At 34.5% G+C, this 14,131-nt stretch overlaps 1 long non-coding RNA gene across 1 annotated transcript; it reads right to left on the bottom strand.

Annotated features, from left to right (window-relative positions):
* Positions 1–3,582: 3,582 nt before the first annotated feature.
* LOC142181449 (uncharacterized) lies at positions 3,583–7,789 on the bottom strand. The gene is made up of 2 exons (XR_012710096.1): positions 7,646–7,789; positions 3,583–3,975 (listed from the first exon to the last, which is right to left on the bottom strand). It is a non-coding gene; the product is annotated as an uncharacterized LOC142181449 (long non-coding RNA).
* Positions 7,790–14,131: the final 6,342 nt, after the last annotated feature.

Raw genomic sequence — 14,131 nt, 5'->3', positions numbered from 1 at the left:
ATTTATGATCGCCACAAACATTTTTGCAGCAGTTTTTTAAAACCTCCTCGACGACCGCCACAAAATAAATATTAATTTGTGGCAGTTTTTAAAAGCAATTAGCGACAATTTTTAACCCCCATAATATGATTTTAACGTTTAAAAAAATTAATTTATGGGGGTTTATAACCCCCACAATTTGATCTCAATCTTTAAAAAAAAATTAAACAGTGGCAGTTATAAACTGCCACAATACCTACTTAAAAATTTTAATTCTAGGATTCAATAAATAATTGTTTACTAAATTAGTAACTCAAATTTCATTACAAATATCTATAGTAACAAACATTACAAACTAAATTATTACTTAAACACTACACAATCTACAGACTAGAGTAGTTCCTCAACAAATAAATATACAAAAGTGGAAAGTACTTGGTGATTTGTATTGCTGTCATTTAATGATACTTTTACATCCATGGGTGAAACACACTCGATCTCCACACCACTATGCTAAAACAATAAAACAAAAGTAGATGAAAAACTTGTAAACAACTAGCATTTTGACAGGCTAAAAGGACAAATCTAGTTACATACATAAAAGAAAGCTAAAAATCTTCTTACAAATAAATCTGTCACTTGGTCTAATAGCATTGAACAAAAGTTAGTGGATATTCTCACATGAATAAGAACTAAAGTACAAAGTTATTTCCCCGTATATCATCATAAAACTTACCTCCAAAACATTTCTACTTGGCAGCATAAAATCTAGCCATATATTCATGAAAAAAATCACCTACATAACTATTAAAGTATAAGTCAGCCTCTATAAGCTTTCTAGCATTAAACAAATAAAGTATGAGTTGTAATCCAGCCCAATGATTCGCAGAAGTTAACCTTGCACCAGCTAAAAGCTAATAACAACACTGGAAACTGAAGTAAAGGGAATGAACTATAAAATATAAACTAATAATTAGTTAAATAAACCAAGCCAGCGCCCATAATCTTCTGGAGCTAATTTCAAGCAAAAGAAGCAACAAGAAAGTGCCAAAACTTGAACCGAAAAAATAAAATTTATATACTATCAGCTTACTTCATCTCATTTCTTAGGTACTTATTCAAAAATTTTAAGGCATGAATTCCACTAGTATCATATCAAGTAAAAACTGCAAGAGAATCACCTCTTACAATAAGAATGCCAAGGACCCTTATTATTTATGTATATTATTGTACTGATATTTCTATAAACAATAGTCCTAGGAATAAGAAAATACATAATCAATCAATTTAAAACTAAAACCATCAATTTATGTAAGCTGTGAGTTTAAAGTTGTATCTCAGGTTTATACCTACTTGAGTAATATAGCAGTTGTCATTGAGCCAACCATGTTTATTGTTCTCAAGGCTACCACTTCTTTGCTTCAATCCAACTGATATGCAAAGCTGCAAATGTTCTTCAATTGGTGCAGCTTCCTATATTAAGAAGCATGTTATATAAATATTAAGTTTCTCTGGAAAAAAATGCCTAGCCAAGAAATGAGGTAAGAAGTATAACTTACTCCTCAATGATATAAAAACAGCCCATCAATACTAAAACCTTTGCACTGGTAGAGGATGTATCCCTCGATGGATTTACAGCACCATGACATTACAATTAAATTGAATGTAAGGTACAAACGAAGAAAATTGTTAACCGATAAAATAAGAATCATAAAAGTTTAGTTGCTTGTAATTAAATACATGCTTTCTTATTATTAAATTCAGCTATATAAACCAAAACTGAAGAGCAGGGCATACAATATCAAAAACCTAGAACTAGCAAAAGTTGCAACAAAAAAAAAAAAGAACTTCCATTTTTTACCTTGTGCAAATGAAAAGTACTAAACTAGAACTCACAGGGTAAAATACTATAAACATATCCATTACATGAATTGATACAGAATCACCATGCTTCTTTGAGCCAAACAGGTCATGTGTGATATGACAAAGTTAGTTCTTAATATGATCTGTAGCACTTACTCTGACTAGTCATCGAATAGCTTTTATAATGACAAGACACGTTTAGATACGTTACATAAGGCTCCAAAAAGACAAAGGCAGAACTGCTAGCCAAAGTTTAATGTAATACTTATACTTAATGTAAAATGATGATTACTCGACAAGCTTGTTTTCTGAAATAAAAGATAGTTGTGCACAAGGATAGAAAGAAGTTGGTCTGTTACAGAATAAGAGTGACAAGAGATATGTGTTGTAACTTATAAGAAATTGTCACCATTATCGGTCCAGTAATCTTTGTTAATATTGGTCCGGCAATCAATTCATAGTTAAAGTTGCTCAAAAGTACTATTAAAACAACTGTCGCACCTCCTTTTTACCGCGTCCGGCGCGGGCGGGGAGTTTTCTCCAATTGAAGGACAGTCGAAACTGGATTTATTTAATTATTTCAGAGTCGCCACCTGGGAATTTTAAGGCGTCCCAAGTCACCGGTTTTAATCCCTGAATCGAGGAGAATATGACTCTGTTTATTATTCTGCGAACCAGAAATCCTGAGTAAGGAATTCTGTTAATCCGGAAGAAGGTGTTAGGCATTTCCGAATTCCGTGGTTCTAGCACGGTCACTCAACTGTTTTTATTATTGGCTTAGTTATCTTGATTTTTTACTAAATACGTTTTTATTGCATGATTTTACTATCGCTTTTACTTATTGTTTACAATTATATAAACGAATTACGCGTACATATATTCGTATTATATATCTTTCAATATTACGGGTATCATGTCACGCATACGTGTACACAATAAAATTGTCCATGTTATAGTTTTTATTAAAAAATCATATGTTCAAAATTTAAATTAAAATTAGGAACATCGTCACTTTTGTATTTATACAATGAACCGCACATCTCGGGTTGCATAAAATTATTTTGACATCGTCGGAGAAATCCTTTTTATTAAAATATTCGTTCGAAATTGCGCGTACGCATAATCCGAATTTGCTTTTAAAATATAATCAGGGTACGCAAACGCATCCCTAATTACGCGAAATATTTGTAATGGTATTATGGATTGTCCACAAATTGTTTATTATATCTACACATTTTATATGAAAATCCTGAGAAATTCACATTTTTTAAGGATGCCTTTAAATTCTTTTAAAAGAATTCACAAATTATTAAACATTGCCCGTCGATTATAATTTCCGGGTATAGATTATATTCATCCCAACTATCCAAATTCAAAGAAAAGAATCAAAATTCGATTTTTAGCAAATACAACATATATATGTATGCCAAAGAATGAATTGTATATGAAACTAACAAATTCTATTTCTAATTACCATTGATATAAAGTGTTGCAATTTGTGCTTATACATATCATCTCATTCTCACATGCTTGTTTTTAATCCAAAATTATAATTGCTTAGTTTATTTATAACGATAAATAATCAAATTGATGAGAAAGGAGTTATTATTCGAATTGATTCAATTCGAATTGTATTACATACAACATAGTTGTGCGCCTAAACATTCATAATATTCTTAACATCATGACGAGCTATACCAACTCACCTTACTCATATGATTATAAATATACCTGTCATCATGCCATATAATAACTTATATCAATCTAAACAAAATCATATTTTTTACAAGATATACCACTAATGTAACTTCTTAATACTTCCATTCTACTTTACATTTAGCTAAAGGTATTATGGGATGTAATCAATGGCCCATTTTTATGCCATACTCCCTGTTTTGACAACTCACATATACCTATACTAATGAAATTTCGAAATGGATATGGTGTTGAATTTCAAATAAGGTAAATAACTTATAGCCATGGTGTTGAATTCACCACTAATTAACCAACACAAAATAAAACTGAAATTTAAACTAAATGGCTTAGATGAGTAGAAAGCAGAATCATAACTCCAAACTTCATTTATTTGCCGTGTTGAAGCTTTTCACAACATGAGTTTAAAAGGATATGTACCTGGAAATGAAGGTATAAGGAGTAAATTTCAACAGTAGCAGCAGTAACAAAATCAGCAGAATAGCCGTATTTCCACAGATTTGAGCAATAATAAGACCCGAGGAACCCAGATGCACAGTAACAGTATTCTTAAAGAAATTTCAGATTTTAACTGAACAATGGAATCAAATAAATCCGAACAGATTCAACGAAAGAGCAATATTTCAGATTTCAGTTTCTTTTCTGTTTCAAATCACTATTTTTTTGATTTTTTTTTCTGTTTCTGCTGTTGTATCTGTGTGTGTGTGTGTACGAATACTCTCTTTTGGTTTCTTTTCTGTTTCTTCTTCCTTTTCAGATTCCAAGAGGAATCTGATTTTTCTGCTTGATTTTTTTCACACTCAAATTTATCTTTTCCTTCTCTTAAAAACTCTCCCTGAAGACTGATATTCAGTCCTAAAATCTCTGTCTGAAAACTGATTTCTCTCTCTCAATTCCCTCTTAAAATCTGATCTTAAAATCTCTCAATCTCTCCCTCTCTTTTTTTCTTCTTTGAAAGCTCTCCTTTTTTCTTCTCTTTTCAAATCTGTCCAGCCCCCTCTATTTATACAGGGCTGCCCCTTTCTTTTTAAGTGTTGCCTGGACCCCTTTCCTCTTTAAAAATCAAAAAGTTCCATTAAAAACTGCTTTTGAATAATTTAAATGATCCTATCCTGATTTTAAGCAGCCCCATTACCCTTTGTTTCACATTATCACTTTAAATAATAGCCAATAACTTTCCACTTTCAGCCCATTATGCTATCATATTACCCTCACTATTCTGTCCCAGAAATACCCTCAGAAATCCTACTGTGATTACTATTATTACTGCTGTCAAACTTAAAATCTAACAATACAGACTTTTAAAATCTGTTCAAACCTGATTATTAATCTGATTTAAGACAGCTACAACCAATCCTAAAGTTTTGGACTGAATCCTAACTAGGAATGTAACCTTCTAACACAATTACATCTAATCAACATTTGTAAAATCACACTGAATTCAAAACTAACAACATATCACTGAAATTATTATAACAATTCAGATTGGCCTTCAACATTGAACCAAGATCAAACACACACAGGAGCATTGTCAATATACTGACAATGCCCTGTTCAGAAAATATATACACAACATTCATTTGAATTTACTGATTTGCAGACAAACATGATTTAATTGACGAGTATTAATCAGTTGACTATTTACAACATTTGTCCATAATCAGTCTAAAACAAAAAAACAGACTGTTTCAATCAGCATTTTCAGAAACAAGATTTATAACACAACTGATCGACGAACTTAATCGAGTCTATCACACACATTGTAATTAATCTCAACCAACAGAAACAATTCATTTATTTGACTAATCATACGGGCATGAGACAAAGATAACAGAATTAATCAAATAAAAACATGAAAAATTAACAGGTTATTAAACAAACAATTATTCATGTAAGAAACAAAAAAAAAATAAGGAAAGTACCTCTAAATCTTTAACTTCAACCGGACTCGAACTCAACTTGGATTTGGACTTTGTTTGAAATCAAACAGACCTTAGTCGAAGTATTTTCCACTGAAAATACTTCGACTAAGGTCGATTAAACCTCAATCTTTATTTAATTTGGGCAGAATCCAAAAGTCTAGTATTTCTAGGGTTCTTGAAGGTTCGATTTGGGACTTAACCATTTCTGGTCAGATTCGAGGGGGACCAAATACGACACAAGGGTGAGGGTAGCCTAGGGGTCATTTGGTGTCAGTTTAGAACAGATCTGAGTTTGTTCTTGTTTGGCTCGAATCTTCAAAAGAAGATTCGAGAAGCTCTGAAATGATTCAAGCCAAACAAACACCAGATCCATAACGAGGCATGTTAGGGGGTACTATGGTGTTAACTAGGGGTTGTTTGGTTTAGATCTAAGCTCGGCTCGAATCTTCAAATGAAGATTCGAGAACCTTCAGGAAGATTCGAGCCAAGTGGCTAGCATATCTGGATAGAGGATGTTCAGGGGGTTCTAGGGTGTTATTTTGGTGACCGGCGGCGTTGTTGCCGCCGGGTTTCAGGCGATGGGATCCTAGGGCGGCTAGGGTTAGGGGTGGGTTTCGGAAGATGATGATGAACAGTGGAGAGGGGGAGGGGTGTTAAGTTAGGGGGCCAGGGTAGGGGTTTGGGCTTATATAGGGACGGGGTGGGTTGATGCTGACCGTTAGATCTAGTAGGATGAAAGGTCAGGATTTATCCACTTAACCAAACGACGTCGTTTGGTTTAAGCTGGGGGGACGGGTTGAACCGGGTATCGGATCGGGTAATGATTACGGGTTAGGTTCGTGGGATCTCAGCCGTTGGTTGGCTTTGATCCAACGGTCACTGATAAGCTACGACCAAACGCTGTCGTTTTGACTCGTTTGAATAAGACCGGATCTGGGCTGCCTGGATTGGGCTGAGGGGGGGTAACTTGGTTTTGGGCCTGGATTTTAATCCAGGTCCGATATTTTTTCTTATTTTTCAATTTATTTCATTTTTCTAATTTAAATTTCTAATTTTAATTATAAAATAATTTTAACTTCTAAACAATATTAATCACTTCATAACAACTATTCAACATACAGATAAAACATTAATCACACAGTGGAATATTAAAAATAGAACAAAATGCATATTTTTTTGTGATTTTATTTTGAATCAATGCATAATTAAATCCTAGATATGCATGCAACATATATTTTAATTTTTATTTTCATTTTGTTATGACAAAGTAAACATTTACGGACATAAAACAAATATTTAACAAACATCACGCAAATTCAAAATTTGCACAGTAAAAGAAATTTATTTTATTTTTGATTTATTTTGGAGTAGTTTTCGTAAGGCAAAAATCACGTGCTCACAACAACTTCTGATAAACAAACTCCAAATACATTTGTAGAAGTAAACAAACCACAAGGGGAGCTTTACCATGGCGATTAGCTCAAATCCTGGATGATCGGTTCATTGCGCTAGAATGCCATTTGGTTCAGTGGGTAAATGTCTACAATAATCACCTAAAGTTCACGTAATTGTACTCATATTTCCAACCGTCCCTGATGTACAAGGATGCAGTAGTTGCATACATACAACAGAACTCATTTGATGTCCTTTCTAATTAAAGACCAAAATATTCTCAAAATTTACAAAATAATTACTTAGAATCTTCTTGCAGTGTATAAAATTAGCCATCCAAAGAATATAATCATCAAACCCCATAAAAGGGGAAAAATAACAAGACAGACAAAATAGAAAGAGTGCAATACGTTGTACCCGACATCCTAAGCACACAATCCATCCAATTACGTACATACAACCCCCATCAACCATAAAAGACAAGAGATCTGTCGAACACCACCTAATACAAATAGACAACCTCTAACTATAGACTCTTTTTCTCAAAAGCACATTCATTTCCCCGCAGAAAATGACTCTTAAAAGGGTAAGATTTTCAATTGGACCTCGAAATAAAGGAATATACAAAATAATTAAAACAATATATAACTCAAATACTTGTAACTATATAGATCCAAAAGCATATCGAAAACAATTCTGGTTAGGAACCCTATATCGGAATGTAAAAGACAATATAGAGCATATAGAAGTAAGAAAGAGGATGAAAAAGTACGAACCGCTGATTTTCGGATTGCGCCCCATTGGCTCCGTAGAGAAGATGAAGAGAGGATCAAGCCCTGCTAAAAGATTTTTGAGAGAGGGAACTAACTGTACCATTTGTAACAAGGGGAAAAAAGAGAGGGAATTTTGCCCGATTCTATAATTTTCAGTTTAATATCGAAATTACCCCTTAATGTGGAGTTGAAAACCTAGGAAGATGGTGGCCAATATTATCTTTTTAATATTTTTTTTCTCTATTTTCTCTTTTATATTTCCTTTTAACTATTTAAATAAAAGAAAATTTGGAAAATTGAATGTCACGACCCGGAATCCCCGCCATCGGGACTGTGATGACGCCTAACATTACACTTGCTAGGAAAGCCAACGTTAGAGTTTTAATTAGTCAAATCCTTTACATTTAGTGATTAACAATAAACAAGCTAAAACCAATAAAAATAAGTGCGGAAATAAGTAAATAACCTCTTTGTTTATATACGATTACCAATACTGTTACTATTACTATTACTATCCAAAATTCGGTGTCACAATCCACGAACACACTAACATTTGCTACAAATATTTGTTCAAAAGAAGATACAACTATTTCTGAAGGGAAGTAAAAACAATAAATGTAGGAGCATAGAAGGGGACGCCAGGGCCTGCGAACGCCAGTAGGACTACCTTAGGTCTCCTTAGGGTTGCCTATCACGCGGATTGGCGGTTATTTACTCTTAACAGTTTTGGCTTATCGGTTATCGGCTTTTAAATGTACTAATTCGCTAGCTACCTGGTAAGATATCGGGTGAATTGGTATCAGTTTAGCTCTTATCGGGCGGTTATCAGGTGGTTTATCGGCCTAATTTAATCTATATTGCACATGACGCTCTTTGATTTTAGAACAGACTTACTTCCTTAGGACTTCAAAGTTGGAAAAGAATGACAGTAACTCATTATATCAGTAAGAACAAACTTTTGAAACATAGCAGTAGGAGATAGTAATCTGGAGACTAACCCATATTGGTTGAGTCTCATTTGTAAGCTCCCAGTCCCAATATTTCTCCACAATTTTTTTGGTCTTCTTCTTTTTCTGTTGCAGAGAGTTGGAAATTTCATCAGAAATGGAAAAAAACAACAGCAAAATCAACAAAGCTACCCCCAGAATATGTACTACTCCTAGTTACCTCAATTGTTGTATCTTCTCCTTCCTTCTTGGCTTCTGCCGGATACTCATCAACTTATATGTAAAGAGACAATATCACGGAACCACAAGGCGATAAGGAGTTATATCCAGCTTACATAATGTGGAATGTCAAAAATGTAAGACCCCAAACATGTTTTGTGGCCGTAGATAGAAACAAGTGAATTTTGGCGTTAGGGTTTCTAAATGTCTAATAGTAAATTAGTAATAGAGAATAGAGATAGAGTATTGGAAGTGGAAGAAGGGTTTTTGATTATTTAATATATATATATATGAATAAAATTTTATATGTATTCTTAACGGGTTAACGAATTATCCGTTAAGAAAATTGAATAATCTGCCCCCAAACCGATAAGCCATTAATAAAAAAATTTCAATATGTTCCCCGTCCGTTAAACTGTTAACTCGATACCAATAAGCCATTAAGCTTCGATTTCGGTTCGGTTTTGAACACCCCTAGGTCTCCTAGTTATAAATGTCTGCAACCAACCTCTCGATCAGCCACTACCTGCTCTAAAATCTGTACATAAAGTGTAGAGTGCAGTATCAGTACAACCGACCCCATGCACCGATACGTACCTAGCCTAACCTCGACGAGGCAGTGATGAGGCTACGGCGGAGCATTTATAATATAGCCTGCATAAAATGTATAATAAAAGCACAAAGAATGATTGGATAAAATAAAGCAGTAACTTGCAATGAATGAATACAGTTCCCGAAACATATCACTAGTGCTCAGCTATAACCAATCCTTAAGTACAGTTTAAGACTACCGTTCAGCTAACACAGTCAAAGGAAAACATAAGCATAAAGATTGTTGCGGCGTGCAACCCGATCCCACCATATCACAATAATCATAGTCACAGTTCACCCTTATCTCACCACAATCCACCCTTATTACACCCGTTACGGCGCGCAATCCGATCCCACCGTATCACAATAATCAATCACAATTCACCCTTATCTCACCACATTCCAACCTTATTACACCTGTTGCGGCGCACAACCTGATCCCTTCATGTCAATCTCATTTACTCAGCAAGAACAGAATTTACACAATTCAAATCACATGACTCTTCACGATGCTCAACATCAAATCAAAACATTTAGAAAGATTATGCACTATGAGACTTTACACAAGTAATACTACTCAGAAAAATTAATATGAGACTAGGGACCTCGAAATTCGATTTCTGGCATACGCTCAGGTCCCATATTTCGATACGGACCCACCGGCACTTTCAAAATACGTTTCCGGGTCCGTTTACTCAAAACGTTGACCTAAGTCAACTAAATCAACTTTTAAAAGCAAAAATTATTATTTTTATCAACTTTCAACATAAAAGCTTTCCGGAAACACGCTCGGACTGCGCATGCAAATCGAGAAGGAATAAAAGGAGGTTTTGAAGAACTCAGAACATGGAATCGTGTTCTAAAACATAAGATGACCTTTTGGATCATCACATTGAACTAATTTAATAATAAAACATACTTAAACATAATTGAACAAATTCAAATAAAGTTATTAAAATAATCCATTTAATATTCAAATTGCTAAATATCCTTGATTAGATAAAATGTAGTATTACATTTGTTAATTACTAACATTATTTTGAAATTCAAAACCCTAATATTATGAAAATAAAAGAAATTTATGTACATATATTTTGCAATTTACTTTTTCCCTTTACACATATTGATCGGTATATCTGTAGGTTGACACAGGTTATTACCAAGTATCTTAAGTGACCTCTCATTTTATTCTCAATACGTGTTACTTGCACCTCCGGCGAATATGATAATTTTTTATCTTATTTAGTCTTCTATAACCGCACATCCATATTAGCATTGTATATCTACAACACTCGTCTTGTGGATATATTTGTAAGCACGTAATTTTTTCCCTATGAAAGAATTACTCCCAAAAAATTCAAAATAAAATTATTTCCCTTGGTGTGCAATTTTGAGAATTTTTTTGACATTTTTGGATAATTATTTGTATTTGTCTGTGCGTGTTTATTTGTTAAATTAATAAAAAAATACAAAAATATGCCGCATTTTTGCATGTAGGATTTAATTCTACAATTGTTAGTAATTAAGTTTGTTTTACAAAAATTAAAAATTACAAAAATAGGCATCTTTTGCATTTTTAGCATTTAATGTCCAAATGTACAATTTTATGCTTAATTATTACTTAATTGTCCGTTAATTGTTATTGGGAGTTAATTTGCGCTTTTATAACTTAATAATAATTTAAGGATTTTTAGAGGTTAGTTTTAGAAAAATAAAAGAAGAAAAGAGAGCAAAATATAAAGAAAATCGGAATTGGGCTCTTCTTCAAATTCAAGCCACAAGCCCAAAAAATACCCAACCTTCCCCATGACCCGGTCCATTTAAAATCGGGTCGAACCGGTCCATAACCCCAATACCCAACACCCCCCTATCTTACACAAAACAAAAAAAAAACCAAAAAAAAAAACTAAAAAATCAAAAAACCCTAAAAAACCAAAAAAACCCATCCGCCCCCTCTCTCTTTCCCTCTTCTTCTCCAAAGCTCTCCAAGCCCATCCATGGTTTCCCCTCAAGCTCACTTCAAACGGACCACGCTTCCACTGCTGCCTCATCTTTGTCGTCTCCGTCAATCACACACGCAGCCATGGCTACTCCTTCATCTTCTTCATTGGCCTCGACAGTAGCTCCTCCTCACCATGTCGGACGACCACCTGAAACAGTCATTTCTGCTGCGTCGCTGCGTCTTCTGCTACATCCAAACAGACCCAGCTGCTTCTGCCTTCATCTTTTTCGTCTTCATCGAGCTCGAGCTCGAGTTCCCATGGCTGCCTCCGTTCACCACTGCCATCTCCGAGCCCAGCCATGGACGTAGGGTTTGCTCCATCTCCTCCGTCCACACGACCAGCAGCTCCGCTTCCCAGCTCGTTGCTGCTACCTCCAGCTGCCTCGACTACTTCTGCTTCACCTCCATGTCATCATTCACAACCCCGATAACGCATACCACAAGTACCGGGTAAAGAGGAACTGCTGGCCCAAGGTTCGTGATGTTGCTATGCATCCTGTGGGGCATCTTGATGAAGAACGGGTCATCTTACTGCCAGAATCATGAAGAACTGGTCGTCTTCGTGGCCAAGCAGCCTCTGTTGCTCCTGTTGCATCCAGCCTCGTCGAGCATTTGGCTCAACGACGAGACTCAACCATCTCGTTTGTTCGAGCTTTGGTCGAGGTTTGTCGAAACAGTCCATACACAGTTCGAGTTCGTCGTTGGTTAGTCGTTATTCGTGATTTCGATCCGGTTAGTGGGTTTTGAGTTTCACTTTTGTCCGTATTTTGTTTTTGATATTCTCGAATCTAAAATCGGTAAATGTTTGATTTTTGTTTTGTTCGTGTTCATTGTTTTGTTAATTTTTCAGTTTGTTCATGTGAAATTGTTAGCTTAATGTCGTTAGATTCAAATTGAAGTTTAATTAATTATTTCTTCAGTTTGTTTCATGTGTTGTTATGTATTTTTTTCAGAAATTGTTAATGTTGGTTAAATCATTTGAATCCGTCATGTTTGTTGTTTAAAATAGATTTAATTCATGTTCATCTTTGTTTGAAGTTCGTTTGTAACCCCAGTGATTTAATGTGAGTTTTGGTTTTTGATTTGTTGATTTAGTTTGAATCATGTATTTTGTTGTTGATATTGTTGTCTCTTTGCTCATTCATTTTTGGTCTAAGTTAACCAGGATTTCCCAATATGGTTAACTTATTCCCATTAATTTGAAGTTGTATGATTCAATGTGTTCATGAGATTTGTTGTTGAAATTTGTTTAGAAATTGGTCATATTTGCTGTATTTTGGTTGAGATTGATTAGGTGATTGGTTATAGCTGATGGGGTAGTTTGGTAATTTGCAGTACGTTTAGGGGTAAAATGGTAATTTCAGTAAGGTCGGAGGGGTATTTTTGGAATTGAACATTTGAACAATTATTTAATATAATGGGGGACAAGACATAAATTAGTGGGGGAATAATGTAATTGTTTATGTTAAGCATGGAGGACAAGATGTAATGGGGTGTGGTTGATATAATTGTTTAATATAATGGGGACAAAACATAATGTAGTGGGATGAGAATAATGTAATTATTTATGTTAAGCATGGGGGACAAGGTTTAAAATAAAGAAAACATTAATTAGTGGGGACAAAGCATGCAATTGGGGGAATATTTCGGGTTGGGGATTCAAGACAAGAGTCTTATTATATATAGTCATTTTGACACATTTTAAAAAGGAGAGCTTTAAGACTTGAGAGGGGAGGACTTAGACTTGAACTTGAAAGATTTTTGAGGATTATTTTGAGAGAGGAATACACTCTGAAAATCTGAAGAGAGTGTGATAGAGTTCAAAAAGAGAAAACAAAAACAAAGTGAGAAACGAGTTTAGTTTCGGGTTTTAATACACGCGTGAGTTGTTGATGTTTAGTTTGTTTACATACTTTTGGGTTTGTTCTATTGAGTTGTTCGGTTTTCTTCAAAGTTTTCTGGGCCTTGAATCTGGGTCGAATTGCTGTTGGGTTGCTGCTATTGCTGTGTATTTACACTACTGCTGCTTCTACTGATCTTCATCTTCTTTCCTTGCTTTCCAAATACCAGGTACATAAACTGATACACTGGTTCATCTTGTAAGCCACTCGAAGCATGAATGCAAAAATGAGAAAGATTTGAAGTTGTAATTTAATGTAGTCTTTTCTTTCTTTTACTGTCTGTATGTAGAATGTTCTATGTGTTGCCATGTAAGCTCTTTAAACAACTCACTTTCGAAACTTAACTATAATAACTCGAAAATATGTAAATAAAGTAGGACCTTTTTCTTCATTTATTTTAGAAAACGAACTTAATAGAAAAAATGTAGTCACTATAGGTTTATCATTTTAAATAAAATGAGATGAGCCTCGCCAAATAAAACGCACAGATTGCGGGGCCCTCACAAAATGTATGCTTTAATTATTTAGAACTCGGGATCGGCCGCTTAGCGAACTCCATGGCCTTACCCAAAATAATAAATACGCTAATCGCTTTAGGCGCGCATTTTAATAATCTTACCTTCTTAAACTCGGGTGCGCATTTCATGCGACCCAAATCCAAATCCCAAAACATTGAATAAAACTGTGTTCCGGATTGCGGGTGCATTTCATGTGACGCAATCCAAAGACATGTTTTTAAACGATGTTCACATTCTTTTAAAAATATAATAATAAAAGCGGTAAAGAGTTAAAACTTGCATAAGCTCGCATAATTCTATAAAATCAGATA

This window comes from Nicotiana tabacum, chromosome 6 (assembly GCF_000715075.1).
Source record: "Nicotiana tabacum cultivar K326 chromosome 6, ASM71507v2, whole genome shotgun sequence".
Classification (NCBI taxonomy): domain Eukaryota; kingdom Viridiplantae; phylum Streptophyta; class Magnoliopsida; order Solanales; family Solanaceae; genus Nicotiana; species Nicotiana tabacum.
Note: the sequence above shows the minus strand (reverse complement) of the source record. Positions and strands in the feature narration are given on the sequence as shown.